At 41.9% G+C, this 6,573-nt stretch overlaps 1 non-coding gene across 1 annotated transcript; it reads right to left on the bottom strand.

Moving 5' to 3' along the window:
* Positions 1–2,650: 2,650 nt before the first annotated feature.
* On the bottom strand, positions 2,651–2,725 carry Trnas-cga (transfer RNA serine (anticodon CGA)). The gene has a single exon. It is a non-coding gene; the product is annotated as a tRNA-Ser (tRNA).
* Positions 2,726–6,573: the final 3,848 nt, after the last annotated feature.

The raw sequence follows: 6,573 nt of genomic DNA, 5'->3' as shown, positions 1-6,573 counted from the left end.
TGTCGTTTTATTTATCATCAGACATATGAATGATGGAAAGCTTATGAAGTCAGTGTGATGTATCTCGTACTGTATCGTCTACGCAATCCAATATGCGTGGAGACTGACTGTACGAATTCTGTCTGGAGTTTAATTGGAATGGAAATGGAAACAAATGGCACGAAATTAATGCTTATTTACGGTATTATTTTTTATACTATTAATAACAACATCTAATTCTTAAGATTATTAACCTTTTTTAAAAGATTGCTCAGCTGTTTCACATGGTGTATTGAAATTTACATTCCGTTTCATCTAAGTATTTAATTATTAAAGTAGAGGAAAGGCTCATAATTGAGCTATACAGTGAATATTTCTCTTACACAAAATTCATCTGTCATTGCCTTTCTTCCTTGAAAAGATAAGTTTTGTGGTCTACATCTACATCTACATATATATTCCGCTAGCCACCAAGCGGTGTGTGGCGGAGGGCACAATTCGCGCCAAAGTCATATCCACACACACACCCCCCCCCCCCCCCCCTTCTGTTCCACGCGGAAAAACGACTGTCTGAACGCTCAGTACGAACTCTAATTTCCCTTATCTTTGAACGGTGATCATTGTGCGATCTGAAACTTGGTGGTAATAATATATGCTCTACATCCTCGGTGAAGATCGGATTTCAGAATTTAGTGAGTAGACACTTCCTTTTAGCGCACCACCTATCTGCAAGTGTGTCCCACTTCAAACTTTCTATGAGATTTGTACCGCTCTCGCGATGGCTAAATGTACCAGTCAGGAATCTTGCCGCTCTTCTTGGGACCTTCTCAATCTCTTGAATCAGACCCAACTGGTAAGGGACCTATACAGACGAACAATACTCTAATACTGGACGAACTAACGTAATGTAAGCTATTTCCTTGTTGAAGGACTGCATCGCTTCAGGATACTACCAATAAACCGCAATCTAGAGTTCGCCTTACCCGTTACTTGGGTAATCTGATCATTCCATTTAAGATCATTTCGAATAGTCACAGCCAGATACTTGACGGATGTTACCGCTTCCAAAGAATGGGCATTTATTTTGTACTCGTACATTAATGGGGATTTTCACCTTGTTATACGCAGTAGGTTACACTTACTAATATTGAGAGATAACTGCCAGTCATTACACCACACATCAATTTTCTGCAAATCCTCATTGATTTGTTCAGAACTCTTGTGTGATACTACTTTCCTGTAGACTACAGCATCATCGGCAAACAGTCTAATTCCGCTGTCAATACGATCAGCCAGATCGTTTATGTAAATCGTAAAAAGCAGCGGACCTATTACGCTGCCCTGGGGCACACCTGAATCTACGCTTGTTTCTGTTGAAGTCACCCTGTTCAGGACAACATACTTCTCCCTGTCTCTTAGAAAACTTTCTATCCAACCGCATACGTCATCGGATAGACCGTAAGCGGCCACTTTTTGGAGCAAGCGACAGTGCGGAACTGAGTCTAACGTCTTTCGAAAGTCGAGAAATATGGCATCAGCCTGGGAGCCAGTATCTAGAGCCTGTTGTATATCATGCACAAAGAGGGCCAGTTGTGTCTCGCATGACCGCTGTTTTCTAAAACCGTGCTGGTTTCTCCAGATGAGCTTCTCAGAGTCTAGAAAACTCATTATACCTTAACACAAAATATGTTCCATGATTCTACAACAAATCGATGTCAGTGAAATTGGCTGATAATTACGTGCATCCGATTTTCTACCTTTTTTATAGATTGCTATGACCTCGGCCTTCTTCCAGTCCCGTAGAACTTTCCGCTGTTTCAATGATCTCTGGTAGATGATGAATAAGAATGGTACTATATTTGTAGCATAGTCAACGTATAATCTTACGGGGATACCCTCTGGGCCAGATGCCTTCCTGGTATCTAAGGATCTTAACTATTTTGCAACCCCAGATACACTAAACACTATGTCAGCCATCCTTGCGTTTGTGCGATAGTTGAAAGGGGGAATGGTGCTGCAGTCCTCTACCGTAAACGAGTTTTTCAAAGCTAGATTTAGAATTTCGTCCTTCTATTTATCATCATCAGTTAAATTACCCATACTGTCAGCAAGAGAAGGTATTGAATTATTTGTAGCATTCATAGATTTTACGTACGACCATCGTTTCTAAAGCCCACTTGCCGAGAAACTTAATTATACATTCTTGTATTGCATTCTAGAAATGATGGATCTGTAGATGTACAACCTAAATTTTTAGTGATAATACCGAAAGTGTTTTCTGATGCCCTTGTGGCTCCACCCAAACCATACGTGAACTGACTCTTTCGATCATCTAAACTGTCCTCTGTATAAATTCTTATCATGTAAGTTCTAAAAAGAAATGCGTCATCGGCTACAATAAGGCACGGAACTGGGGTATTTATGTTTCCTGAAAGATTCTTTGGATTGGCAAAACTACCTTATCGCTCCTTTAGCCCCGCATTAATAGCAATTAAAGCGTCACGGCATTGGTACATCACGATTCTCTGCGAATCGACCTTAAAGAAGTTATGTTGGGTATAAAACAGGCAGCCGGTTGCAAAAAAATTTTATTTTTGCGAGGTTTCAACACTGACTATCGTGTCTTCATGAGAAAATCCACAATTGAAACTTCCTGGCAGATTAAAACTGTGTGCCCGACCGAGACTCGAACTCGGGACCTTTGCCTTTCGCGGGCAAATGCTCTACCAACTGAGCTACCGAAGCACGACTCACGCCCGGTACTCACAGCTTTACTTCTGCCAGTACCTCGTCTCCTACCTTCCAAACTTTACAGAAGCTCTCCTGCGAAACTTGCAGAACTAGCACTCCTGAAAGAAAGGATATTGCGGAGACATGGCTTAGCCACAGCCTGAGGGATGTTTCCAGAATGAGATTTTCACTCTGCAGCGGAGTGTGCGCTGATATGAAACTTCCTGGCAGATTAAAACTGTGTGCCCGACCGAGACTCGAACTCGGGACCTTTCCCTTTCGCGGGCAAGTGCTCTACCAACTGAGCTACCGAAGCACGACTCACGCCCGGTACTCTCAGCTTTACTTCTGCCAGTACCTCGTCTCCTACCTTCCAAACTTTACAGAAGCTCTCCTGCGAAACTTGCAGAACTAGCACTCCTGAAAGAAACTGGCAGAAGTAAAGCTGTGAGTACCGGGCGTGAGTCGTGCTTCGGTAGCTCAGTTGGTAGAGCACTTGCCCGCGAAAGGCAAAGGTCCCGAGTTCGAGTCTTGGTCGGGCACACAGTTTTAATCTGCCAGGAAGTTTCATATCAGCGCACACTCCGCTGCAGAGTGAAAATCTCATTCTGGAAACATCCCTCAGGCTGTGGCTAAGCCATGTCTCCGCAATATCCTTTCTTTCAGGAGTGCTAGTTCTGCAAGTTTCGCAGGAGAGCTTCTGTAAAGTTTGGAAGGTAGGAGACGAGGTACTGGCAGAAGTAAAGCTGTGAGTACCGGGCGTGAGTCGTGCTTCGGTAGCTCAGTTGGTAGAGCACTTGCCCGCGAAAGGCAAAGGTCCCGAGTTCGAGTCTCGGTCGGGCACACAGTTTTAATCTGCCAGGAAGTTTCATATCAGCGCACACTCCGCTGCAGAGTGAAAATCTCATTCTGAAATCCACAATTACCTAAAAGATCATAAATAAACGTTCACATAGAGAAAAACTAAGGAATAGACAGTTTTTATTCCGAACAGATTTATAAGAATATTTTACTCACATGTAGTAACTGATGAACAAATATAAGAGCGATAACGCTCTCGTCGCAGAATATACTTCATTAAGAAGAAATTGAAAGTAACATAAAGCTGGAAACTGCTAGTAAAACTGTAGCTACATGACGTAGCATGGTACACGCCTATAAGGGCTGTGAGAGGTAACAGACGCAGTAGGGGATACCGCGCTAACAAGCTCACACGCGGAGGTTGCTACAGTGCGGACACGAAACAAGTCGCGGCATTTAGTAATAATCGAAGATACCAGTTGCTTATTTTACGAAAAATATTTTAAGTATCATATAAATGTTCATATCACTTATCAGTAGCCAGTATTGTAAAAAATGAAAAATTATATATGATAATGCAACAGCAAACATTAGGTACACATTTGTACGAAACGAGTACAAGGAATTAGTGGAAAAGCAAGTTCAAAATCCTTACAGTCGGAACACCGCTTTGAACGCGTTCTTTTTCCCTCTCTGAGTGACAGCAGAGCCCGGAGACTGTTTGACTGACTGGGGATCCAGCTGCGTGCCCTGGAGTGAGGGTTCTTGACAGCGGGCAGCGCCTGGCCCGGCCCACCTGCGGCCGCGCCCTGGAGCGCCGCTACCCGCGACCCGCGACCCGGCCATCGATCGCCCCTGCCCGGGCGCCGCTGCCAGCTTCCGCTACCAGTTGCCGCGTCGCTGTAGCACGTCCTGAAGGGCGGAGGCTGCTCCAAACCCTGCCAACTACCGGCCACGTTCATCTTACGAAACGGTGCTCGTCACGGAGAGGATTTTACGGAGGCCCCAACTTACTTTGGTTCGATAGAAAGCGCTCGAAATTCAAATAGGTTGTTCGAGCTATTTTCTGTTTCCGTCAGCAGTTTTTCATACATATCGTTGCAGATACCTTCAGAAATTATCGTATTCGTGAATGCTTCAAAGGAATTAGAAGTAAGGACGGAAGAATACTGTTCAAAATTTGCTGCCCAATTACCATTTGAATGCATGGGAACAGAACATCAAATTCATGATAGTGGTAACTGGCTTTGTGTTTGGTAGGATATTAGCAGATTTCATTTTCTAAGACGATGAAACTAGTACTCGCAGAAGGGTATGGAAGTCCTTAAAGATCTCAGCTGAATTTAACGTAACAGGTATAGTTATTTCTGACGTGGAAAGTAGGAAACTTAAATTAGGAACAATGAAATACACGTTTTTCTATGTAACTAGGAAAAATTATCGGCTGTGTACAGTTACATTAAAAGAAAACATTTACTTGGAGTTACTCAGAAATTACCGTCACTTCAACACAGAAAAAAATGGTTCTCCACCTTTTAAAGCAACACCTATACATTTGATCTACGTTTTGATACGAAAACGTAAGGTTGTCCTCATCCTGAAGGTTCCTTTGAACACTACAGTGCTTTTACTAGGCATGGATCTGTTTCCTCTGGCATGCCTTTGCCTTCCGTGACCTTAGAAAGTACTTATCCCGCTCAACACCGACTGTGTACCAAGGTACAACTCGGTATTTTTCACATTCACAAGTGATTTTCGGAGATAGAGGCGCACCAAGCGACAGAGAAAATGTCCAGAGCCGACATCGCGTTGAACGACAGACGTTTGACTTTTAAGTCTGGCACCTACCCTTTCAGCCACATCTTTCTTTGTTTCCTTTTTTTGTTTCTTTTTACACGTAAGAACTCTTGATGCAAACAAAAACATTCCTCTTCTAAGAACAGATAAACTATTCTTCGAAGCACATGGAAGCTTCTCTTTTAGAATCTAATGTAACTTCTTCGTGAAACTAAAACGTTTTCAGAAAATTAAAGTTCGTCAAAAAATTAATTTTCTTTCAAAAACATTAAAACTCTCGTCCTGAAAAAGCACGTCCTTGCAAACAACTTAAGGTCTTTGGAAAAAATGTAAAGCTTTTCTTTGGCAAAATTAAAAACTATTCTTTAATTAAACAAATACTAACGCTATGTGAAGATATACTTGAAAGCGTTTCTTGTAACTGACTCGTATACTCTTCCAGTGTACGAATTGTCGGTGAGTGAGGTATTCATTCCATTCGCTAAGGGTTTCAGGGCCTGTAAAGTATAAGTTACGAAGTGTCCGCGAATCTAAGTGTACCCATTATTTTTTTCCGCTGGAAAGAACTGTTTCGAGTGTTACATGCACCCACGCAGACATGGCTAGCAGCGTTAGTTTTTTCTTGCCCACTCTAAATGTGGGATTTCTCACCACAAAGTAATAACTTATCTTTGTTTTGTAAATAAAACTGCCTTTTCCTGGTGCTAGTTACTTTATTTATCCCATACGCGTTTCGCCTTCTCATGTTCTAAGGCATCATCAGTGGGATCTATAACGATACAGTTTTGTTAGTTATAGATTATCAAACAGTTCACTTCGCGATTTTTTGTAAAAAAAAGTAATTACTTACGATTTTCGCCTTCTCCTGTTCTAAGGCATCATCAGTGGGATCTATAATGATACAGTTTTGTTAGTTATAGATTATCAAACAGCTCACTTCCCGATTTTTTGTAAAAAAAGTAATTACTTACGATTTTACAAAAAAATCGCAAAGTGAACTGTCTGATAATCTGTAATTAACAAAACTGTATCGTTATAGATCCCACTGATGATGCCTTAGAACAGGAGAAGGCGAAACTCGTATGGGATAAATAAAGTAACTAGCAGCAGGGAAAGGCAGTTTTATTTACAAAACAAATATTTATATGCTTGCTGCGGAGGATGCCCACACAAACAAACTTGTTAATAAATTCTCTCTCAGCGCTATGAACCCACGCACCTCACACTTCGGAGAATCTGTCGATTTTATATAACAAAAATACCTTC

This window comes from Schistocerca cancellata, chromosome 6, assembly GCF_023864275.1.
Source record: "Schistocerca cancellata isolate TAMUIC-IGC-003103 chromosome 6, iqSchCanc2.1, whole genome shotgun sequence".
In the NCBI taxonomy this organism is placed as follows: domain Eukaryota; kingdom Metazoa; phylum Arthropoda; class Insecta; order Orthoptera; family Acrididae; genus Schistocerca; species Schistocerca cancellata.
This window is presented reverse-complemented; position numbering and strand designations above follow the sequence as displayed.